The sequence below is a fragment of the Martes martes genome, assembly GCF_963455335.1.
Source record: "Martes martes genome assembly, chromosome: 14".
Classification (NCBI taxonomy): domain Eukaryota; kingdom Metazoa; phylum Chordata; class Mammalia; order Carnivora; family Mustelidae; genus Martes; species Martes martes.
Window position 1 is genome coordinate 53,579,146 of NC_137902.1, and position 26,554 is coordinate 53,605,699.

Here is a 26,554-nt window from a genome sequence, read left to right on the forward strand (position 1 = left end):
ATCCTCTTCAGAAAGTACAGAAGCAGTCCCAAGATGAGTGGGGTAAAGCCCTGGATGCCAGGGAAGCTGCCCTGGTTCTGGAAAAGAGTCTGAATCAGGCCTTTTGGACCTGTTCTGGTTCTGCCTGTGCAGACCCCCATCTCTGTGACTTCCTGGAGAACTACTTCTAGATGAGGTGAAACTCATTCAGAAAATAAGCAACCACCTGACTAACCTCCACAGGCTAGCCCATCCCAGGCGAGTAGCTCTTCGAAAGGCTCCCTCTCAAGCATGACCAGGAGCTTCTGGAGCCCAGCACCCCTTGAGGGGCCCCTCTGGCATCCCCCAGGTCCCAGGGCTTGTGCCTGAGCCTCTCCCTGCAGCCACGAGGCAGCTTTTTTTTTTTTTAAGATTTTATTTAATTTTATAGATTTTATTTATTTTTAAAGATTTTATTTATTTATTTGACAGAGAGAAAAGGAAAACAAGCAGTGGGATAGGGAGAAGCCAGCTTTCCGCTGAGCAGGGAGTCCAACGTGGGGCTCGATCCCAGGACCCTGAGATCATGACCTGAGCCAAAGGCAGATGCTTGATGACCTACCCATGCTGTCACAAAAGGCAATATTTCATTCTTTTTTATAACTAATAATCTATACTACATCTTTATCCATTCTTCCATCAAAGGACACTTAAGTTGTTTCTATATCTTGACTATGTGAAGTAATGCTATGATAAAGTGAAGGCACATCTATTCTTTTGAGTTAGTGTTTTTGTTTTCTTTAGATAAATACCCAGATGTAGATATTGCTGGATCATTTGGTAGTTCTATTTTTAATTTTCTGAGAATCTCCATACTGTTTTCCATAATTGGCTGCACCAATTTACATTCCCACCAACAGTGCATGAGGATTCCCTTTTCTCCACATCCTCACCAACACTAGTTATTTCTTGTCTTTTTGATGCTGGCCATTCTAATAGGTGTGAGGTGATAGCTCATTGTGGTTTTGACTTTAATTTTCCTGATGATGAATGATATTGAGCACCTTTTCAAGTACCTGATGGCCATCTCTATGTCTTCTTTGGAAAAATGTCTATTCAGATCTTCTGCACATTTTTTAATAAGATGTTTTTTGCTATCATGCTTTATGAGGTCTTTGTATATTTTAGATTGTAATTCCTTATTAGATAAACAATTTGCCAATATTTCCTCACATTCAGCAGGTTGCCTTTTCATTTTGTGGACAGTTTCCTTTGCTGTACAGAAACTTTGTAGTGCATCATCCCACTTGTTTATTTTTGCTTTTGTTGCCTTTTTTTTGGTGTCAAATCCAAAAAAATCATTGTCAAGACTGATGTCAAGGAGATCACCACCAATGTTTTCTTCTAGGAGTTTTATGGTTTCAGGTGTTATATTCAAATCTTTAATCCATTTTGCATTAGTTTTTGTGTATAACATGAGATAGTGGCCCAGGTTCATTCTTTTGCATGTGGCTGTCCAGTTTTTCCAACGCCATTTATTGAAGAGACTGTCCTTTCCCCAATATGTATTCGTGGCTCCTTTGTCATAAATTAATTGACTTGGTTTTGGTTTATTTCAGGGTTCTATATACTTATTCTATGCCATCGAGCTATATGTCTGTTTTTATGCCAATACCATACCGTTTTGATTACTGTAGTTTTGTAGTATGGTTTGAAATCAGGGGGCATAATGCCTCCAGTTTTGTTCTTTTTTTTTTTTTCTTTTTAAAGATTTTATTTATTTATTTGACAGAGAGAAAGAGATTGCAAGTAGGCGGAGAGGCAGGCAGAGAGAGGGGGGAAGCAGGCTTCCTGCTAAGCAGAGAGCCCAATGTGGGGCTCGATCCCAGGATCCTGAGATCATGACCTGAGCTGAAGGCAGAAGCTTAACCCACTGAGCCACCCAGGCACCCCTCCAGTTTTGTTCTTTTTCAAGGTAGCTTTGGCTATTACATAATGGTTAATTTTAAGATAGGAAATAGGGATAGTATTTTTATGGAAGGCTAAGAGGTGTTAGAAGCAATTGGTTCAATAAATGGAAATTCAAAGCACTAAACCTGGAGTTGGTGATCTTGGTTGGTCATTCATAGGCAATGGGACTTGGGCCCAATAACTTTAAACTTGCTGAGCTTTGATTCCCTCATCTGTAAAAGATTAATAATACTTGCCTTGCATGGTTTTGTGAAGACTGAATGAGATAATTTATATATTTAACTCTGTTTAAATATTAACTTTGATTACTACATAAGTATAGACAAGAACATTAAAAAGTTAGGTCCTCTTTGTGGACTCCTATATTGAGGGCCAAAAGACATGATCAAGGATCACGGCTCTGAACAAAACGATAAAATATGTTGGTCAATGTTTTTTCCTCCTTCAACCTCCACTTCCTCCTGTTCATCTTCCCCTACCACCCTTCCCCCCTTCCCTCCCCCTAGCTGTTTGTTACTATTGCTGCAGGGTGTCTCTTTCTTCTTGAGGGCAAGATCCATTTCCTTTCTTCTGCTATCATTTTACTTAACATATTATTCTTATATCAGGTTCTCCACAAATATTTTTTTCTTCTCTCTTTTTTAAAGATTTTATTTATTTATTTGACAGAGAGAGAGAGAGAGAGATCACAAGTAGGCAGAGAGGCAGGAGGAGAGAGAGGGGGTGGGGAAGCAGGCTCTCTGTTGAGTAGAGAGACCGACATGGGACTCAATCCTAGGACCCTGAGATCATGACCTGAGCCGAAGGCAGAGGCTTAACCCACTAAGCCACCCAGGTGATCCTCCATGAATATTTATTGAGGGAATAATAAATACTTATGCAGTGTTTTATAGATTACAATGGGTTTTCAGATACATTATCTCATCCTGACCCTCAAAACTTCCCAGGGAAGTAGAGATAAAGGATAATATTATCCCATTATCAGATGAGGTAACTAAGGCTCAGAGAGGTGAAAACTAGCTGAGATAATAAAGTAGTTCTTTAAATGTCAGCTCAGAGTGCCTTCACCTTGGCATATTGCCTGCCAACATTCTTGACTGGATTCAGGTGGGTTCTTCAGCCTCCAGTTAATACTAATATATAAAATCTTTGCAGGATAAGACCGAACTTTATTTTTAGAGAACTAATAGTATATTGATGCTTACACGGCAATATATGTTTTTATAGGCAACCACACGAGATCTGAAGTTTTCAGGATATAGTATTAAGACTTCCTTCTTCCTAAATACAATTCCGAGCAAAATAAGAATTTAAGGTTGCTGTACGTACTCCATTCCAGTTAAAAGTATTTTCTTTCTAGAATATTGTTTCTAGTTTAACCAGTATGCTAGACACTGTCTGAGGATTAGCCATATCTGATTTTTCTTATCTCCTTTTATCTAATCTTACTGAGGACATTTTAAAAAATATTTTGTTTATTTATTTTAGAGAGAGAGAGCATGGGGAGAAGGGCAGAGGGGAAGGGAGATGGGCAGATGGGGAGGGATAGGGAAGGGGAGAGAATCTCAAGCAGACTCCACACTGAGCCTGGAGCCCTATTTGGGGCTCAATTTCATGACCCAACCCGGAGATCATGATGTGAGCCAAAACCAAGAGTCAGATGCTCAATTGACTGAGCCACCCAGGCACCCCATTTTTTGACCTGTTGCAAAGATGTAATAATTTGCAGCACCTAATGTATCCATTTTGCATTTTTATCTATTTAGAGAGTTAAAGGTTTTCATTTTTCTTTTGGGCTAATCTTGTTTCCCCTAACTCTCTCCTAAAAGAGATTTTTTTTGTCCTTTAGATAAAAGAACATGAAATAACTGGGGACGCTTCTTATACAGTCACTTTGTATTTCTATTGCTTGATCTTAAATTAGATGTTATCTCATAGGATCTAAATTGGTACTTTTTATGGTTAGCATATGACAAAGAGCTCGGCAAATGCACCTGACATGGGATAAACTGGACTCTGGACTCTTTGTAATTAAAGTTGTAGATGTTATTATACTAACTTCTTATTTTGAAAGTACAATAAAAACTACTTATTATAAAGAGGGATTCAACCTAGCTGGATTACAATAATTCTAATAAAAGTGAATTGTTAAAGAGGTACAAAAAGATAAAAAAGACTTAGGTAAATATTTTTCTATTCATTTTCATATAACTGAGATTTCATATGTCATATTCCATAGTCTGAGTTTATAACAAGGCTTGTAATATATTAAATTTTCTCAAAATCTAGAAACTTATAAACCTAATTTTAGAATTTTTTTAGTTTGATACTAAATGCTCTACTAATCAAAGAATGCTAACAGTTTTTAACTATAAGAGTTATTGGCTGTGGTTTATTTATTTATTAATTTATTTATTTATGAGAGAGAGAGGGAGAGAGAGAGCATGAGTGTATGCTAGCATGTGAGCAAGAGGAGGAGGGGCAGAGGGGGAGGGAGAGGGACAAGCAGACTTGGAGCTGAACACGGAGGCCTACATGGGGCTCAGTTTGATCCCACAACTGGGAGATCATGACCTGAACTGAAATGAAGAGTCAGATGCTTAACCAACTGAGCCACCCAGGCACCCTGAGAATTATTGGCTGTATTTTAAATATACTAGGTAGTGCACCTGTCTTGTTCTATAGTTGGTAACAATCCTAGAATACTTTAGACTGATACTTTAGCAAACCAAAATTGATAGATTAAGAAAGACAGGCCTAAGCATATCATTTAAGATTCTAAAGGTAATTACTGGCATACCTGGGTGGCTCAGTTGGTTAAGTGTCTGCCTTCAGTCCAGGTCATGATCTCAAAGTCCTCAAGCCCCACGTTGGGCTCCCTGCTCCTCAGGGAGTTTGCTTCTCCCTCTGCCTCTGGCCCTGCCCCCTACTCGAGGGTTCTCCCTCTCTTTCAAATAAATTTAAAAATCTTAAAAAAAAAAAAAAAAAGCAAATGAAGGTAATTACTAGAAGAAAACAACAAAAATGGAGGGGAAGAGTGGATAAGGTAAAGTGAGAAGTTATTTAAGAGTGCTAAATTTTCTATCTTTCATAATTAGCAACCAATAGATGGTGAGAGTGGAAACGTCAAGATATGTAAGTATCTTTATTTTTATTTTGTAACTTGCAGTCCTATTTAAAAATGTTTAGTCATGTGCAAACATTACTTACATAATTAAAAAGTTAAAACATGGCATAGTACTATTTTTAAAATACCACTTAGCTAGAACAAGTATTTTGAGCTCCAATTCTCCATTCCTTAACTGATTCAGGAGACAGGAAAGCGGCTTCCCAGGTGTGTGGCTGTACTTTGCTGCTACTCAGAAGAAAGCCTTACCTAGGGCTGTGGAGTTATGTTCATTACTCCCCACTGAGAAACTAAAAGAAGTGGACTCTTCCTGCCTACAGCTTAAAGGTGGAAAGCAGGGAGACAAAAGGAGGGGATCTGCCAGTCTTTGGTCAAGTAGTAATAGTCCCTTGAAAGAGAAATATTTATCATACCTATGGAGACGTAGGACATTCAAAGATGGGAGTCCCCACCTGTATATAGTTAACATTAACTGATTAAAAGCTTTAGCTTAGAAAGAAGTTAAGTTTTGAAGAGGCTTGGATCCTAGCACAGTATTGTACACATAGTGAGCACTTAGTAATTTTCTATTGAACTGAGAGAGGAATATGTAATGATAGATATTGATGCTAATACTGAGCCCATCCCCATGAATTCAAAGTCATTTGAATTGAGAAGACAGTCTAGAAAAACAAAATGGGGTGATGAGGAGGAGCCACACCACCTGTTGAATTGGAAGGAGAACCCTCTAACATAAAAGGTGCCCAGAGGACCTAATGTTTGTTATTCCTTTTATTTTTATGAAACTTCCTTCTGATATAATCTGACTTGTATCCTGAAGTCTGATAAATAGATTTCCCAAGCCTCTGGGTGGAAGTCCAACCCCAGCGAAGTATAACACACCTATAAAGTGTATCAGAGTTTCATGACTACCTCTGACCCATCAGTCATTACTGTAACACCTCATGGTATGTGTACTTCTAAGCATTTGCACTGTGTATATTCTTGAAAACATGTCATCAAAATTGCAGTACAATTAATTACTTGGTAAAGGAAGTTAAATCAGTCTCATTTTGGAGCAAACAATTATACAGGATGAAGCTAAGTTTACCATGCTACAAAGGACGGTAGTTCAGTCCATCATGCTTAAACAACTTTTATACTCATGAACAAAGAGGTTGTATTGAGGTAAGGATGCCTTAATGCTTCATTGTCTTCATTGGGGTTCCCCTATAAGCATGCCTAAGGAGATTCAAATGCAAGTAGTTTATTTAGAAGGACAGGGGAATGGGGAAGTAAGATAGGAAAAGGAAGGCGGTCAATAAAGGGTACATTATCAAGGTGGCTACTGAGGTAGTATGGGAGGGGCACCAGCAGAAAACGAGTGGAATTTCCAACTACCTTTCTGAATTGGGCTATGACTTTAATTTATTTAACAAAAGAAAAACCTAGTGTATTATTTCTTTTTTTTTTTAAGATTTTATTTATTTATTTGACAGAGATCACAAGTAGGCAGAGAGGCAGGCAGAGAGAGAGAGGAGGAAGCAGGCTCTTTGCAGAGCAGAGAGCCCGATGCGGGGCTCGATCCCAGGACCCTGGGATCATGACCTGAGCCGAAAGCAGAGGCTTTAACCCACTGAGCCACACAGGCGCCCCTAGTGTATTATTTCTTGTGCATCCAAGTTTGTTGAGTGAGATCGACACTCATTTAGTTCACCTTCTAGTTAATATTTGTTAATATTACTTAGCTTAGAAAGAAATTAAGTTTTGCAGAGGTTGGCACAGTATTTTGCACGTGGTGAGAAGTTAGTAATTTTCTACTGAATTTAGAGAGGAATGCATAATGATATATGATGATATGAATACTGGGCCCAACCCCATGAATCCAAAGTCATTAGAATTGAGAAGCTATCCTGGAAAAGATGGGGGGTGGGCGTGGGAAGCCCCAGTCCATAAGAATTATTCTAGACCCTTTATGATTCTGGATCACATCTCAGGGTCATCTTACTAAGTATGTCAATCAGACTCATGGCAAAATATTCAAGTATGTGTTCTTTTTTCATTTTTATATCAGGCATTTTTTCTTAATTTTTTTTTACATTATGAAATATATCAAACATACAGAAAATTATACAACAGACACCTATATACTCACCATGCAGATTTTACTTTATTTGCTTCTTCTTCTTTTTTTTTTTTTTATAAAAAGCTCTAAATAAGTTCAAGCACTGCCTTTGCATCAGCCACCTGCTTGTATTCACTAACCCTTGTCTTATATTTTCCCTAAAGTCTTTCAGGCTTTCCTCTTAACTCAGGCAAATGAAACCCGAAACCACCCATCAGGTGATGGCAACCGCCCCGAACTGACCTCCAGTTGGCTCAGAACACCCAGGCCGTTTGAGCTAAACCCCTGACTCATGCCTGTGCAGATGGATGATGAAGTGACCCCTGGAATGACTGGCAATTGCCTTTACCTCATTATATTACTAAAATCCCCACCCAAGGAGAAGCATCAGCTTCATTTCCATAACATACAATGTACGTATAGGTGTATTTCCTTAAGGGGCATGTGTGACTGTAGGCCTGCCTCTACATGCCAGGACAAGGGTTCCTTATCTAAATATCCATCCAAACCCCAAACAGAAGTTATCCATTCATGCTCTCTCCAACAGTCCTGGCTTCTTATGCGCTGCAAATAAAAGTTTTCTTTGTGCAACTGCTCAACCCGATACAGTTTCTGACTCACGGAGGAGTGAACTCATGTTGGTTTGGTTACAGTATGTATGTTTGTTTTTGTACTTCTACCTTACACGGATCTATCAATAGCCTAGTATTTTTTGTGCTTTTAAACTTAAACAACTGGCTTAATAATTTATATCACCTTTTGAAATTTAATCTTTTAACATATATTTTAGAGATGTATCTATGTTGTTACATTTGGTGCTATATAGATTTCTGTAGTATGAATAAATTACACAGGTTATATTCTTCTACTTTCTACTTGTGGATCTTATTTCCAATTTTTGCTATCATGAAAAATGCTTCAGTGCATATATGCTCAGTTTTCTCTAGGGTATCTACATAGAAATGGCTTATCTTTTCATGCAGCTTATAATAATTTTTGCAGGATAAAATTAGTTTTACCTTTTAGGTTTTTTCTTCTTTCAAATAAAGACTTATTTATATATTATTTATTTTTAAGTTTTATTTTGGGGGCGCCTGGGTGGCTCAGTGGGTTAAAGCCTCTGCCTTCGGCTTGGGTCATGATCCCGGGGTCCTGGGATCGAGCCCCGCGTTGGGCTTTCTGCTCAGCGGGGAGCCTGCTTCCTCCTCTCTGCCTCTCTGCTTACTTGTGATCTGTATCTGTCAAATAAATAAATAAAATCTTCAAAAAATTTATTTATTTTGAAAGGGAGAAAGTGTGCATGCACATGCACATGCACATGAGTAGGGGGAAGGGCAGGGGGAGAGGGAGAGAGAGAATCTCAAGCAGACTCCCCACTGAGCTTGGAGCCTGATGTGGGGCTTAATCTCATGACCCTGAGATCATGACCTGAGCTGAAATCAAGAGTTGGATGCTCAACCAACAGAGCTATCCATGTGCCCCAACCTTTTACGTCTTTAACCTAGTTGGAATTTATTTTTGTGCATGTGGTGAGGTAGGATCTAATTTTATCTTTTTCCATATGGAAAATACGAAAATTTCCCATTTTTTTCACATTAAACTGATGCATTTCAGATCTGTATCTCTCTAACAGATAAAGACTAAAAACAAAACAAAAACAAAACACTTGTAACCACAATGCCATTGTCACACCTAACAAATTAATAATAATTCCTTAATATTATTTTATTTCTCATCCATGTTCAAATTTTCCCAAATATCTTTTCACAGTCAATTTCTTCAAATCAGGATTCAAACAGGGTCAACACATTGTATTTGGTTAACCCATCTCTTAAATTTTTAGTTTATTAGAGTTTCTCCTCTACCAATTTTTTATGCCACTCATTCATTCATTTTGATTCTATTTATTCATTTTAAAGAGAGACAGAGAGAACATGAGCAAGGAGAGGGAGATGGGGAGAGAGAGAATCTCAAGCAGACTCCCTGATGACCAGCAAGCCCCACTCAGGGCTTGATCCCGCGACCCTGAGATCATGACCTGAGTCAAAACCCAGAGTCGGATGCTTAACTGAGTGAGCTATCCTGGATCCCCCATGGCCTTTACTTATTTAAGAAACAGAGTCATTTGTAAAATCTGGATTTGGTTGATTGCAACCTTGTGGTACTGTTTAACATAGTTACCTACTCCCCACATTTCCTATAAACTAGTAATTTAATCTAGATGCTTGATTAGATTTCAGGTTTGCAGGAATATTTTATAGTTGGTCCAATGAAACTCCTATTTCATCAAATCACAAGGAACTAATCTCTGGTCATCTAGTTTTTTTTTAGTAGATTTTACTTTTTGAAATTGTTAGATTTACACAAAAACTGATCAGATAGTATGTACAGAGTTCTTGTATTTACCCTACCTCCATTCTCCCAGCTTCTCCAGTTACTAACATTTTTCATTAATTTAGTATATCTGTTGTAGTTAATGAACAAATATCGGTACCTTGTTAATAACTGAAGTTCATAGTTTATTCAGATTTCCTTAGGTTTTTTTTGTTTGTTTGTTTATCTAATGTCCTTTTTCTGTTCTAGGACCCTAAACAAGATATCAAGACCATCTCACTTTTGACAATGCTGATTTTGACCAGTGGGTTCAACAGTTTTCAGGTAGGTAGATCAGTTATAAAGGTCTCCATTCTTTCTCTTAATGGTTTTACCATCTATTTATAATCATTGCCTAGGTACATTATTTCATTAGGAATAGCAAAACCGTGATTTTTAAAATTCTATGATTTTTGGGATGCCTGGGTGACTCAGTTGGTTAAATGTGTGCCTCCGGCTCAGGTCATGATCCCAGGGTCCTGGGAACAAATCCCGTGTTGTGGGGGGGTGGTCTTTGCTCAGTAGGGAACCTGTTTCTCACTCTGTCTTCTGATCCCTCTGCTGTCCTTGCTCTCCCTCCCTCTCTCTGACAAATAAATAAATAAAATCTTAAAAAAATTAAAAAACAGGGTGCCTGGGTGGCTCAGTTGGTTGAGCAACAGCCTTCAGCTTGGGTCATGATCCTGGAGTCCCGGGATTGGGTCCCACATGGGGCTCCCTACTCGGCAGGGAGTCTGCTTCTCCCTCTGACCTTCCTCCTCTCATCCTCTCATGCTCTCTTGCTCTTTTTCCCTCTCAAATAAATAAATAAATAAATAAAATCTTAAAAAACAAAACAAAAAAATAAATAAAATTCTATGATTTCTTCTGCAATTATTGCCTAGAATTTTCCTACCAAGGAGAACTTTGCCTTTTCAGCCATTTAGTTACCTTTGAAATACTATACAATTTATTTTGCATAGATTTTAATGGTCTTAAACATTAATGATTCTAAAACAACCATGGGATGTGTCAGAAATTTCAGTTACTTTTAATTTTTAAATTATTTGCACAAAAGTACAAAGAAAATATTTTATATTGCTAAATAAAAACTGTGGGTTTCATCTTCCTGAAAGTAATTTCTGCCATTTATGCAGACTGCACAAAAATATGTTGAAAGGCTAATTAAAATGCTTAAAAATAAAACTATTATAGCATATTTGTTTTGAGCCAAAAAATTTCAGGTACTTAACTGGCATTAACAATTAGTTCTCATAGTTTTTTTGAAACTTTGTTATAATAAATACTATTCCTAATTAATTTGCATGTTGTAATAACAAATAACATGACAGTTTATAGCTGAGGAGCTGAGCCTCAGAGAGTTAAAGGAAGTAGCCTGAGGGAGTAAATAATTTAGATGCACAGACCTATTAAAGAGAATTAGCAATGAAAACACAAGAGGATGTGACTCCTTCTATAAAGTTACAGCATGTTAGTTATTTCCCTTCTCCCAAATAAAATCTATTTGTATAGGGCAAACTAATTTTATTTTTTTCTTAGAGAGGGAGAGGTGGGGGAGGGGCAGAGGGAGAGGGAGAGAGGAATCTCAAGCAGATTCCATGCCCAGCACAGAGCCTGATCTCCCAACCCTGTGATTATGACCTGACCTGAGATCACGAGTTGGGTGCTTAGCCAACTGAGCCACTCAGGTGCCCTAAACTTAATTTTCTAATAATAAAAAAATTATATAATATTAGCACTATAGAAAAAGAATAAATACCTAATAATCAGTTAAAACTTGTTTCCAATAAAACACCATGGCCTATTGGGTTCTAATATGATTCACTGTCTATTTTGCTCACAAATATCAATACAATTGTTTAGAAATTAAGAGGGCATGATCCAAAGTTTTAGACATGTAAGGAGTTGTTGGCTAGTTCTTGAAGGAACTTTGCACATTGTGCACCCCTAAACATATTATCAGAATGTACGTTCCTAAAATTAGATAAGTACTCCATCGAATATGCTAGACTTACCTGATTCATGTCAATGACAGGGAAGCTGACAGCTGAAGGTGAGAGAAATGCAGAATGGGTAGTGAAGGAGGGAAATGATGAATATCCATTGTGGCCAGAGACTACCTTTGTGGCAGAGATGGGAGACCATAGCTCATCCCATTAATCTTCCTCTTCTGAGCTTCCCCTTGGGAAAAATGGCAACAGGAACCATGGCAAATCTGCTTCCTGAAAATATACGGAGAGATGGATCAGGACAGAACAAGAAGTGGACTGTGGTAGTCATGGGGGTGCCCCATTCAGATCTCCTTTCTAGAGATACTGTAGATTGACAGCAAACACACTCTCGGCTCTAATGCATTAGTGCCAGGCCTTGCTTCCCCTAAGCTTCTCACAGTCAATGAAAGCACAGCAGGGTAGAAGAACCAGTCTATTGTTGCACGAAGCAGGATTCCTATAATTTCAACTTTAGTTCAGGGACTTCCCATTAGCCTTCGTCAGATTTTCTTAGAACTGCTCTACAGTCTGAGGCCCTTTTCACTTAATCCTTCCTTTCCTCTTTCCTGTCATAGGTGTTAGACTTTTATCACCCTCCCTATCTACTCCTACTCTCTTGCCTCTTCTCTTTCATAAGCACTCCCTCCAGTAAATCCCTTGAACATCTAATCTTGGTGTCTGCTTCTCCATAGATTCAAATTGATAAACTTATACAAGAATTTCGCCCATTAAACTCACAACTGTTTTTAGCAAGTACAAATAACTTATTAAAAAACTATATAGCTCAATAGGATGGCTTACAATTAGAATACATACTTTAATTTGAAAATTAATATTAATGCACATTTACATAAAAACTATTGAATGGTTTTAGGTCTTAGTGAGCAATCAGAATTTCTTTGTGCTTTTGGTCTTAGAAGTTACATCTATCCATTATGTAAGTGCTATTCTCTCATTTGGGGATACTGTGATTATGTACAGCAGAACTTTTGTCCTAAAATTATTTATGAATTTTATGATAAAATCTACTCATAATTCAAATTCTCTTTTCCACTTGTTTTTAGCTCTTAATGGTGGTTGTGAGATATTAAAGACCTGCGTTTCTGTATGCTGTTTAGTAAAGCATATTGGCAGAAGTAGAAACAGAAAGTAAAAGAACTAAAGAACTAAAAGAACTATAGTTCATTGTTTATTAATATTTTTCTTCATACTAGCAGCAACGCTATAACTTTGCTGTGCTTTATTTTTAGTGCAAAACTAAAATAAATGGAAACAATGAAACTAGGCATCCCCAAAGCCAACTGATCCTGGACCAAATTTACCTACCCTGTGTCTCACATACCATTCTATACCATGCTGAGAAAGCTGTGGATTCCTTGAGTATTTTTGTTTTGATTTCCTAAAAGAAAAACTAAAATTGTAGTCATTTGGCTTTGGCTATAGTTTTATGATGTCCATCAAGAACATTAAAAGGAAGTTTGATTTGGGGGAAAAAAAAGTATCGTTATACTTTTTTGGTTTAACTTTATTTAGCCTTGTACCTTAGAAGATACCCAGCACTTAAGGAACACCTGGGGGGCTCTGTCAGTTAAGCTTCTGACTGGCTGAGGTCATGATCTCAGGGTCCTGGGATCGAGCCCCACGTTGAGCCCCACATCAGGCTCCATGCTCAGCAGCAAGTCTGCTTCTCCCTCTGCCCCTCCCCCCACATACGCACAAGCATGAGCTCTCTCAAATAAATAAATACAATCTTAAAAAAAAAAAGAAGCAATCCAGCATATAATAAAAAACGTTATGTTGTTGACAATCAGTGTCAAATATCAAAATGATGCTAAAATGTTGAAATATCAAAAATAATACTTTTGTATGTAATAAAATAGCTCCATTTTCTCCAGAGTGATTATGAACTGTGATTCCAGGTTTACAGAAAAATAAATGTAACAAAATTATAAATATTAGGTCTTATGAATTTTAAATGTTTTAAGGGATTGAAAATTAGGGACTTACCAGAGATAATGCTGCTTGGGGTGTGTGTGCAGTGTTTTCTATTATCTAATGAATGTATTTAAGTGAAAATACTTGCAAAGGACCTCTATATATTCCATTAATATTTACCAATTTCTCATAATGTTCCAGGCACTATTCTAGGTTTTAGAACATTTGGAGATCCTTAAAAGGGGAGATAACTCCCTGTTTGGCCTTATAGACACTTTTAGCTCAGCTGTTCTTAGAAAGTGGCAGCCTAGGGGCACCTGGGTGGCTCAGCTGGTTAAGTGTCTACCTTTGGCTCAGGTCATGATCCCAGGTCCTGGGATCCCACATTGGGCTTCCTGTTTGGGGGGGGGGGGAAGGGAGCCTGCTTCTCCCTCTCTCTGCAGCTCCCTCTGCTTGTTCTCTCTCTGTCAAATAATAAGTACAATCTTAAAAAAAAAAAAAGAAGAAGAAGTGGCAGCCTACCAATTTTGCTTTTTGATTGAGAATTTTATGTTATTAAATCCTGGAATATGTTGTTTCTTTCAGTTCTCTTTCCATACTATTGTGCAAATTATGTCTAATAAATAACAATTTAGACACCAATCTGCTGAGTGCTTTTACTATATCTGAAGAAATTCTAGAGAGAAGAGAGAAAATAGGAGAAAATTATCAAACAAATAAATCAAGAAGTTTTCTTAGAACCAAAGGACAGAAAGTCCTCTGATAAAGGACCTACTGAATGGCCAACAAATTCAATTTTTAAAAGGTCCAAAACAAGGGTGCCTGGGTGGCTCAGTCAGTTGAGTGTCTAACTTAATTTTGGCTCAGGTCATGATCTCAGGGTCGTGAGATTGAGCCTCACATCAGGATCTGCACTCAGCATGGAGTTTGCTTGAAATTCTCTCTTTCCCTCCTCTTCTGCCCCTCCCGCTGCTCACGCCCTCTCTCTCTCAAATAAGTAAAATTTTTTAAAAAAGATTTTATTTTTAAGTTATCTCTACACCAAACATGGACTTTGAGTTCACAACCTTGAGGTTAAGACTCCCATGCTCCACTGATTGAGCCAGCCAGGCACCCTGGGAAATTATTTCTACTCTAGAGTTTTATACCTAGTCATACTATCAATTAAGCATACAGCTGGACTAAAGACAATTTCAGACATATAAAATCCCAGAAACTTTGCATTCTTTCTTAGGAGACTGCCACCAAAAGGGAAGAATAAACTAAGAAAAAGAAACACTATTGAAAAGAGGAAGAAAAACAAGAAAGACAACGGGTCTAGGTACTAGTGGATCTATCATAGGAGAAAGGTGAAGACAATACTCAAATTGATAATGAAGGCAGGTTCATAGTTGACAGCTATATAGGAAGACAAGAAAACAAATGATAGAGATGGGGGGGTTCCAAGAAGCACAAAAATTGGAAATAATAGTTTTTATGATCAGTTTGAACATTTTAAGGGAAAATATACTCATTCATAAAAAATATTTTAGTGACCACCGTCAGCCACAAACACTATACTCACTGAACTTTCATTGTAGCATAGGGAGTAAGATAATAAACCTAATAAATAAATTCTATATTAGAAGGCAATAGTATCTATGAAAAAAGAAAAAGTAAAGCTGGATAAGAAGGATTAAAATTGCTATAGGTGGTGGGAGGGGAGGGTGTGTATTACAATTTAAAATAGGATAGAGAGGATAGACTTCACTGTAAAGTGACATTTCAGCCAAGACCTGAAGGGAATTAGGAAATTAGTCATATGGCTATTTGGCAGAAGAACTTTCCAGGCAGAGAGAACTGCCAGAGGGGGTGGAGAAATGTGAGAGGGGTGGATGCTGGAGTAGCAGTAGGAAATGAGGTCAGAGAGGTAGGATATGAGAGGTGAAGGATATGTCATGTAGGGCCTTATAGATCACTGTAATAACTGATGTTTCTTCCAGGGAAATGGAAATCCATTGTAGGAGTGGAATGGCTTATGTTTTAAAGAGATCACTTTGGTTGCCTGTTTGAGAAAATACTCTGCAGATAAGGGTGGAAACAGGGAGATAATAAGGAGACAAATGGATTGCCTAAGGAGGCAATTATTCCAGTAATTTGGGCAAGAAATGTTGGTAGCACAAACTACAGTGGTCCATCTGTTGAAGGGTTGAAAGAAGAATTAGTGACAGTGTTGAAGGATTTTTTTCTATGTCCAGTGCCCATGGTTCTTGGCCATGCTGCTTGGAAGAATGAAGAGGTAGACCAGACAGAGTGGTGGGCAGCAAAGCAAGGTTTATTGAGCTATAGTACAAAGCTCCCAAAGAAGGAAGGGACCTGAAGGGGTTGCCCCAGAGTTTCTAAGGGTTTTTAAAGGCTTGTTGACAGACTGTTTTAATCTGATTAATGCTCCCTGTGCCTGTCATCCAATCAGGTTTTCGTCCCCTATCTGTCACATGCCCCCTATCTGTCACATGGGTGGAGGGCTCCTTCCAGGGTTGTGTAAAATCCTTTTAAGGGTGGTTTCCTCTTGGGGGGGGGGGCAATGGGGGGGGTGGGGGGAATGTTGCTTATCCCTGCTCTGTACCTTCCAATTATCCTTCTTCAACAATCACATAAAAAACTAAGCAAAGTTAAGAAATGAGCCAAGTATTGACTATGGGAAAAACAGCAATGGTATAAAAAAGGAACGAGAATTATAGTAGTCCTCATGACTCAGTTGTGAACAATGTTTCTGTAGTCATAATCACCTAAACCCAAAATGTTAATTTAGCCAACTATTACCATATGGTTATACTGGAAATGTATGTGGTGAGAGTATGGCTAGTTTCCCTAACAATGAGTCCCTATACATCACTTAAAAAAAAAAGAAAAGAAAAGAAAAGGAAAGAAAACAACCCAATAGGAAAATGTGTGAAGGCTCAAAACAGATAATTCAAAGGAAAAAGAAAAAGGACAGCTGGGTCTTAAACTTATAAAAAGTTCAACTTCCCTCAAATAAAAGTAAGGAAAATTAAAACTACACTGAGGTATCACGTTTCACCTAATTAGACTGGAAAAGATCCAGAAGTTTGATTAATACTCTGTGCATGAGGGAATACGGGTAAATAGGCATTCTCAAACATTCTCAATAAATTGGTATGGCAATTTGGCAAAAGCTATCAAAGTCACAAAATGTAGATATCCTCTTGGGTTGGACATGGATGTAGGATACCCTGGTATCCCCTTTCTGGGAAGTTCTTGCTGTCCCAGCTGCTAGAAGTTGTGCAGTCGATAATCTTCCACTGGCAGCCCCTTCAAATTCTGCCTCACCAGCAGAGTTGCCTCAGCCAACGTCAAGCCTTAAAGGGGCAGCCCACATCCAGTGTCTGACGGAGGAGGGGTATAAAGGCCAAGCTATCGCCACCCAATGCAAGTTGATTCTGATAAGTCATCAGCTCCACAGCTTCCTTATAGGGTGGCTGAAGCTGTTTCAGGTGCTTCAAAGCTCAACTTCCTCTGCCTGATCCCACTTTTCTCCTTCTTCCTTCCACAGGTCTTAAACCCAAGGTTACTCTCCAATAAACATTCTGCATTCTAAATTTCTGTCCCAGAGTCTGCTTACCAGAGAACCTAACTTGTAAAACTTTTGACCCATAACTCCACTCCTAGGAATTTATTCCACAAATTACTCACAGCAAGTAAAAAATGTATATTCAAAGTTATTCATAGCAGATTATTTGAAAGAGCTAAAACTGGAAACACTCTGAATATCTGATTAAATAAATCAGGTGACTGATTAAATAAAGGCATATCTATATTGTGGAATATGTATATGTTGTAATATGTAATAAAGGGAGAAAGCCCTTTATTTAATGATGCAAAAAGATCTTCAAAACGTATGTGTGTTTATATGTGTGTATTTGTATATGCAAGAAGGATGCATAAAAACTAATATCATTCATTGCCTATGAGTAGATTTGGGTGTCTCAGGGACAGAGGTAGAAGGGAGATTTTTCATAATGTACACCTTTGTGCTTTTTGAATTTTAAACCATGTGAATGGGTTACATAAGGATTAGAAAGAACTTTCACTAGTTGAATTGTTTGTCTTAAAGCTACATATAGAAAACTACATATGCACAGCTTTGAGAAAATAAAAATTAAATTTAAAAATACCTGTTACATAAGAAATAAAGGAACAAATTGTGCAGACCGATTTCCATTTTAGAAAAAATTGTCTACTTATACAGATACACACATTGATATAAGCATGCAAAAGGGTCCAGGAGGAATAAAAAATGTAAAAGTAGTTGTTATTCTCAATTGTTTGAAATTAAGGGAATGTATATCTTTGTATCTAAAAAATAATTTTTTAAAAAGTATGAGACAAACTAAAACTAAAAAAACTAAAAAATGGGGAAAAAAACCCTGCTTACTAATTATTTTAAAGGAAACTTTAGATGATGCTTTTAGGAGGTTGAAAAACTAGTAATTTGAGGAAAATGAAGCAAATGTACTGCCTCTCCTTTGTCTTGCTTGTTTAACCTTGATTCAACGGAATAATTGGCTGGATTAGTCCATTTCTTAAAACACCTAGAATAAAATTTCAGCTGTAAACATAAAAATTCCTGCAACTGGGATTAGGAAATCTTTTGGCCTTTTATAAATTCAGCTGCTTTTCTTCTTACTGCTTGTATATAATCAACTAAAATTATAAAATATAACTACCACTTGACTGTGATAATATAGTGGAAATAAAAGGACTAAAAATAGTGAAAAGATTCATGATGAATGTTCTAGTCCATTTTGGAACAAAGTCTAAGAGAGAGAGAGAGAGATTGGAGGGTCCTTAACTGCTTACTTTTTAAAAACAATTTAAACATGGGCGGCCTAGGTGACTCAGTCAGTTAAGTGTCCTGACTATCGGTTTCAGCTCAGGTCATGATCTCAGGGTCTTGGATTGAGCCTGGGTGTGGAGCTCTGTAGTGAGCGTGTGGCCTGCTGGAGATTTTCTCCCCGCCCCTCCCCTGCCCCGCCCCTTCTCTTTGTATTTATCATGGGTATTATCTTTTTAGGAACACTCTAAATAAATAAATAAATAAAACCCTAAACTAAAAAAAAAAAAAAAAAAAAAAAAAATTTAAACATACAGAAAAATTGCAAGAATAGGACAGAGAACTCCTGAATACAGTTTCTTCAAATTCACCAATTTTTAATGTTTTGCTGCATTTGCTTTATCATTTTCTTTCTAGGTATTTGGCTTTATTTTTTCTAAACCAATTGAGAATAGATTGCATACATTATGCCCCTTTAACTCTTCATACATTAGTATATATTTACTAAGAAAAATGATACTCTTTTATGTAATTATCTCAGTTATCAAATATGGAAGCTACTTTAATCTATGGTCCATATTCCAATTTTTTTTTCAAAGATTTTATTTATTTATTTGACACAGAGAGAGTTCACAAGTAGGCAGAGAGGCAGGCAGAAAGAGGGGGGAAGCAGACTCCCTGCCAAGCAGAAAGCCTGATGCAGGGCTCGATCCCAGGACCCTGAGATCATGACCTGAGTCAAAGGCAGAGGCTTAACCCACTGAGCCACCCAGGCGCCCCCATATTCCAATTTTGTCAATTGTTCCAATAAATCTTTTCTAGCATTTCCCTGCAACTGGTGCAAGTTCTAGTTTAGGATCATGTATTAACTTCGTAGTCAAGTTTTTATTCCCTTTCAACATGGAACAGTTAGTTCCTCAGACTTTTTTTTTTTTTCCCCTTACATGATGGTTATTTCAGAGAATGTTCCCAAGTATGGGTTTGGTTGATGTTTCCTCATGATTAGATTCAAGTGATAAGTCCTTCTCAGAGTATCACGTCAGGAGGCACATGATCACTGATGAAAGTGTTGCCTAGTTTCTCTACTGTATTTTTCCCTCCCAGAGAATACACAATATGTGGGGAGATACTCTGAAAACAAAAATATGTTGCTTCTCGTTAAGCTTTCCCCCTGGATTTAGAATCCATTGATTCTAAATTGATTCTCCAAACCATTCACTTCTGATAGGTGTAGTGGCAAATTTCCAACTCCACCACTCTCTCTGTATTTACCATGGACATTCTCTTTTTAGAGACATTTTTCCACTTTCCTCCACTTATCTCTTTCTCAGTATAGACTCATGGATTTGTTTTTTATTTGGTGTATCATAATTCATCATTGTTCTTATTTTGATACTCAAGTTATCCCAGATTTGGCCAAGGAAAGGCCTTTAAGCTGACTCTTGTTGACATGCCCCCATTTTATTTTCTGAGTGTTCCTTATTTCTGGATTCCTCAATTTTAAAGAAGATTTTGTTTATTTATTTGAGAGAGAGAGAGTGAGGGAGAAAGAGAGAGAGAGAGGGAGCAAGCACAAGTTGGAGGAGGGGCAGAGGGAAAGGGAGGAGCAGACTCCCCACTGAGCAGGGAGCTCGATGTGGGACTCAATCTGAGGACCTTGGGATCATGAACTGAGCCAAAGGCGGACACTTAACCAACTGAGCCCCCAGGGCGCCCCTGGATTCCTCATTTCTTGTACCTTCCTGCCCTAGCCCTGAAATCAGCTGTTTCTCTAAGAAGCCCTGGTTACTTTTCATGGGGACAGGTATTTAAAAATTAAGATCTGGGCAGGGAACCTTCAATTTTGAAGTTAGTTTTGATCATAAATCAAAAGGAATACATATAGATTTGTACAAATCATCATATTTATGGCTGATTTAGCTATTTCCTTTTTCTCCCTTTGTGGTAAGAAAAAGAAGAAACTTCAGCTTGTTTTTGGATTTTTCTTATTTACTTGAATTTAATTAATTCTGGCTGCAATTATTAGCAAAGAACACTCACTATAACAGCAACTATGGACTTTAAGTCTCTAGATAGCTATTGGAATATAATGTATCATCAGAATAAATTTGTGATGGAAGGCTGCATAGGGTTTGAAATACTATAACATAATCTGTGAAACCCTGAAGAGAAGTGTAATGAAACATGGGATATCTCACTGAATTCATTTTAAAGAAATTGAATCAAAGCTCTATAAAATAACACTTTCTGCAGTCAGATGCTTGTTGCAAAAGATGTTTTGCTTTTTACAGTGGTGTGATGTGTGGAAAGGTGCTGTGGTAATATCTCACATTATTATTTTTATGTGATAAAGGCAAATGAACTATAAAATGTTTGAAATAAGTACATCAACTTCTATTTTAACTGAAATTAAATATGTACTGTCTTGATAACACAGATCTTTCAACAATGACATACTTTCGAAATATTGATGATGAAATAGAGATCGTATTTTATGTGTGATAGCACTAGGGGCGAAGACCAAATTCATTTGTTTGATGCATGTATTTCTCATTGCATGGGAACCACCTTGGTCACTTTTTAAAAATCCAAATTCCTGGGGCACCTGGGTGGTTCAGTGGGTTATGCCTCTGCGTTCAGCTCAGGTCATGGTCTCAGGGTCTTGGGATCGAGTCCTGTATCAGGCTCCCCACTCAGTGCGGAGCCTGCTTCTCTCTCTCTCTGCCTGCCTCTCTGCCTACTTGCGATCTCAGTCTCTCTGTCAAATAAATAAATAAAATCTTAAAAATAAATAAATAAATAAATAAATAAAAATTCCTGAGCCCCACCCTGGTCCACTTCAGTATGATCTCATGATCCAGGAATCTGTATTTTAAAAATCTCTCCAGATAATTCTGAGACATTTGATCATTAAGCTGATTTGGGAACTATTGGACATGGCAAAAAAATACATTTATACCAGGATGTAAGTCTCATTATATGAATAAGCTGCCCAAGGGCAGGAACTGTGCTTACAAATTTTTGTAAGCCCAGCACCTATTATGAGTCCCGGATATAGTAGACATTTGATATATACTTATGAAAAGAATTTTGACTTCAAATTTTATTAGTCTTAATATCTAGTTTGTGCATGGAATACAGACCCACATTAGGGATATTCTATATTCATGTGAGAGAAACTACTTTGCACAGCAGGCTGAAAGACAATATTGGATCGGTGGACTGATTTCTAATGCAGAAGTGGCTGTGTTCAATTATAACCTTGAATTCTAATTTACTCTATGCTTCTGGAAAATGAAGAAAGAATGCTCACATTTATGATTGAGCTAGTCTATAAATTTCTCTGTTTTGTTTCTCTTTTCACTAAATGTTCTACTTGTTGCCAATATGGCTAGACAAAAAGAAAATAGTAGCTAATGTTTGTATGGTATGACACAGTGGTTCTCAAAGCATGGTCCAAGGAGTCCTGAGGTTTCTAAAACCCTTTCTGGTGATCCATAAGGTCAAGACTTTTTTTCCTAGTAATATTAAGCTGTTATTTGCCTTTATCACTCTCATTTTTTGAGTGTACAGTGGAGTTTTCCAGAGGCTACATGATATGTGTACTGAAACAGATTAGGGGTGCTTGGGTGGCTCAGTCGGTTAAATGGCTGCCTTCAGCTCAGGTCATGATCCCAGAGTCCTGGATCAAGCCCCACATCGGGCTCTCTGTTTGGTAGGGAGTCTGCTTTCTCTCTCATCCCACCCTGTGCACTCTCTTGCTATCTCCATCTCTCTCTCTCGAAATCTTTTTTTTTTTTTAATTTTTTAAAGATTTTATTTATTTATTTGACAGAGAGAGGGATCACAAGTAGGCAGAGAGGCAGGCAGAGAGAGAGAGCAGGAAGCAGGCTCCCTGCTGAGCAGAGAGCCTGATGCGGGGCTCGATCCTAGGATCCTGAGACCATGACCTGAGCTGAAGGCAGAGGCCTAACCCACTGAGCCACCCAGGTGCCCCTCTCTCTCTCAAAATCTTAAAAAGAAAAATCAATGAAGAAAAGATATGAAAATTAGCTTTCTTCTATAACCTGGACATTAAAAAATTTGCAGGAATGTAAAACCATGCTTCTCTTCTATGTTTTTTGGAAAATGTAGTTATTATTATTCATAAAAATGTTATTTATATCAGCATATAATGGGTTTATTATTTGTAATGACTAAATATTAATTCTAATTTCTAATATGTTAAATTTTAATTTCTAACATGTAAGTATTGATTTGTATAATACACATAAACAACAGTTGCTTGGGATCCTCAATAATTTATAGGAAAGTAAGGGTTCTATAAAGACCAAAAAGTTTGAGAACCAGTGATTTATGTTTCTACATTCAGTTTTACATAGATAAATATTGCCTAAAAGTAGATTAAATCACACCAACTCTTATTAATGGATTTTTGTTCAACATTTATGTAATGATGATTTAACTTCCTTTTTTCCTTGTTCTGAGAAATGGTTGACTTAGCTACTACTTAAAATTCTATGGGACCTTCAGGATGTTCCATAGTAATCTGTAACACAACTTGAAATTTCCATTATGAGAGTTAACAGACATGTTGCCTGGGAAGGATACCACGATAAGTGCCTACTAATAAATGGGGAAGGATTTCTTTCTCTTCCTTCCTTCCTTCACTACTTTATTTAAGATTTTATTTATTTATTTGAGAGAGAGAGAGAGAGTACTAGCAGAGGAGAGGAGCAGAGAGAGAGGGAGAAGCAGACTCCCCACTGAACAGGAAGCCCAAAGCAGGGCTTGATCCCAGAACCCTAGGATCATGACCTGAACCCAAGGCCCATGCTTAACCAACTGAGGCGCTGGTGTTCAGGAAGCATTTCTTTATCAGATTTTTCATTTAACAGTGAGCAGGCTCTAAATGGAGAGAGAAACATAAAAGGTTATTTTGATGGTTGAGAAGCAAATAAGCAAAGATCTCTAAAACCCCCGTGACAGGTAGATCCAGAGGACAACAGGTAAGAATACTGTTACCAGTTCAGACTTTGGTGTCCTTCAGATCAGAACTGTGTCCCAGTTGCAGAATTTACTGCATTGCCTAGAGTCTTAGCCAACTTTCCCACCTGCAATTGAATACAAACTATCCATCCCACAGGGTATTTGTAAATAAACACTGGGTTGTGAGTAAAGTGCTAGCACAGTGGCATGAACACAATGATTTTTTCTTAGGTTAGTGGGGACGGAGGGTTCTCTGAGAAGAAATGGAGAAAATAGTTAAACTTAACTTCACAATTCAACCCAGTGATAGTTGTCTGCCGCCTTTCGTTTCTATGGTTGTAACCTTTTTCACAGCTCTGCTAAGGAAACTCCTGAAGAGGAATTTTTTATTTGAAAGCCCTCTGGTATCATAATCAAAATATTTTTATTCTATTTCTATAGCAAGAGAGACCATCCGTTTCCATCTCCACTTCTGACAGCAACAACTTTGGAGAAAAACACGTTATTAGTAGCTTAGGGGCTAAACTCTCCCACAGTTTTACTTTGCAAAGAAAACAGCTGAAAAACCCACAGAGTAGAGGAAGTGGGGAGGTTTCTAAATGCAAAGAAACTTCAAGGTCAGGAAACAGAAATTTTACTAGAAACCTAAACCTAAATACAGTTCAAAAGGAACAATTCCCAACTCACTGTGGTCGTTTTCTTTTCACTGATTCCTTTATGTTTAGTCAACAAGTAAAGGGGTACAATAAGGTCGCAGCAGGCACAAAAAATTCAATTTAACAAACTTTTTGTGTACACTGATGTGTATTGGAAGCAGAGGAGCAGAGAGAAAGGCAGAGAGCTTCTGGGAGCTCTCCCGCTTTCCCGCCTTAACATTGAGGAGGCGGGGCCCGAGGCCGGGGCGGGGCCCGAGGCCGGGGCGGGGCCCGAGGCCGGGGCGGGGCCCGAGGCCGGGGCGGGGCCCGAGGCCGGGGCGGGGCCCGAGGCCGGGGCGGGGCCCGAGGCCGGGGCGGGGCCCGAGGCCGGGGCGGGGCCCGGGGCCGGGGCGGGGCCCGAGGCCGGGGCGGGTTCTCCGTGCCCCTCCCACACGTATTTCGCCACTATCCCAACAGGCCCAGCGGCCTGGAGAGTCACGTGAGGGTGGGCGGTGGAGGTGGAGGTTTTTCTCTGCCGGTTTTTCTTCTCTATGATTGTCAGAGGCGGGCGGCTTTGACCCGAGAGCGTTGGCAGCCCTGCTGCGGACAGGTCAGTCTTGGTCTCTGAAGGGTGTGAAGGTACGGCCATTTAGGGAAGGCGAAAGGGAAGTCAGGGCGAAGCAGCTTAAGGGATCTGATCTCTCGCGCCGACCGTTTGCCGGCTCTGGGCTCCGGCGACTTCTCGGGTCTGGAGGCATAGCTCGTACGTTCAGCTCAGGGGCCTGAGAAGAGTCCTTAGTCGTGTCTGCTTCCCGTCCTCCGCTTTCCTTCACCTCACCTCGTCCCTTTTCGCTGTCCCGGGAGATCTCAGTGCCAAGCTCCCAACCGCAGGGTTCACTTGGGCACCGTCGTCTCTCGCTTCGCGGGCAACCAGAAGGCGCACGGGTGGACTGAACTGGTTCCGCTGGGATTTGTGGATGTGGATGGAAGTGGGTGATCGGAGTTTACACTTAGATCTCTGATGGGTAGAAATGTTAATGATTAAATCGAAAAAAAAAAGAAGTAGAAATTCAGTGGGGACCGAAGGAGCAAAACAAAGTGCGGCCTTCTTGGACAGTTCAGTTTTTATCTTTTCCAGTGTCTTCTCGTTCTCAGTCTCGCTCAAGTTTCCTTCACCATACCATCCTGGCCCACCGTAGGATGTTTGAGAATGAGCCGAGTGTTGCTCTGTGTGAATGTTAAGAGTTTAAAACGGGCTGTTCTTAAGTTGCTGTCTCTGCAGTCTTAGGGTTTATTTCTTTTTCTTCCCTTTCATGTGCCTGAAGAGTAGGTATTTATAAACATAAGCAGAATATCCGTTTTGTGGCTAAGGGACTAGCGTAAAGTATTCTCCCTGTTGTATCTGGAAAGATCTATTTTCTTTGTTACTTTTATAAACGTGTTTATTTCAGTTTCTAAACTGGTTTGGATATACCTTTGTTCATGTTAAAGCATTCCTTGAGTCATGTGTGCAAGTGACCTAGCAGTAGAAGAAAAGAGTTTGCAGACAAAGTGAATCAATTTGGGGTTTGATAGATGTGGGAGGGTTAAGGTTTAGAGTTAAGTTAAACCATATGACCAATTAATAAAACATCTGCATCTTGAGACATAAGTAATCCCCAGGATGACGAACATGCTGTCTTTGTGGTGTTGGACAAAGTAATGAGCTGGTTGAGTATCACCTTATCTTAAGAACTTTTTAGAACTTGCCACCTGTTTGTAAGAAGATGCCTCTGGCCTCCAGCTGTTCTCTGTACTCACCCTTGATAGGTGATTATCTCTTCGACTTAAGAACTTCACTCTTGCTCTTAAAGAACCAACTGAGCAGTTGGGGAGGTGGGTGGGGAATGGCCTAGATGGGCTACTTGTAATGATGAGGACTGGGTGTTGTATGCAAGTGGTAAATCTGAATTCTACTCCTGAAACCAATACAATATGTTAACTAATTAGAATTTAATTAAAATTTTGAAGAAAACAAAAGGACATCACTCTGGCCATCTAATTATGTCAAGAAAGTGTCATTGGCGTCTTTTAAGTGTCCTTACTGAAGATTATAAAACAGAGTAATACTAACAAAAAGAGAAGATTCAGGAGTGGGTTCTGAGCTTGGGGAGAAAGGGTAAGAGTGATAGAAGCTAACAAAAGCAAGAGAACAAAAGCATGTATTGCTATTTTCCTTTATAATTTATAGACTGTTTACTATATTCAGTAGACCTTTTACATTCCCAGAGATTGACTTTCCTATATTTCAGAAGAAACAATGGTACGTAACTTCTCCCATAGTGCAATATTATGTAAAATAATTAAAACTAAAAGATTTCACTGACCTTTCAGGTTTTATATTATTTAGAATTATAGGACTAAAGTAGTTGATAAAGTTATTAAGCCTAATTTGGTCTCCTTCCTTCCTTCCTTCCTTCTGTAGGCTCCCTAATCAGCGTGGAGCGCGGCTCAGGGCTTGAACTCGTGACCCTGAGATCAAGGCCTAAGCTGAGCTTGAGAGTCAGGAGCCTAACTGACTGAGCCACCCAGACCCCTCCTCCTAATTTGGTCACTTTTAATCTTTAGTTTTAGTGAGTAATTTTTATAGTGGCTGTA

The 26,554-nt window shown here is 38.7% G+C and overlaps 1 protein-coding gene across 3 annotated transcripts in view; it reads left to right on the forward strand.

Moving 5' to 3' along the window:
• The first annotated feature begins 24,401 nt into the window (after positions 1–24,401).
• The window catches only part of MICU1 (mitochondrial calcium uptake 1), a 253,080-nt gene continuing 250,927 nt past the window's right edge, over positions 24,402–26,554 (forward strand). For 2 of the 3 annotated variants that reach the window (XM_080822562.1, XM_080822560.1), the window contains exon 1: positions 24,402–24,527. The gene's annotated coding sequence lies outside the window, so the exon portion shown is untranslated. The remainder of the gene's footprint in view (positions 24,528–26,554) is intronic. The other variant, XM_080822561.1, reaches the window with a different exon arrangement.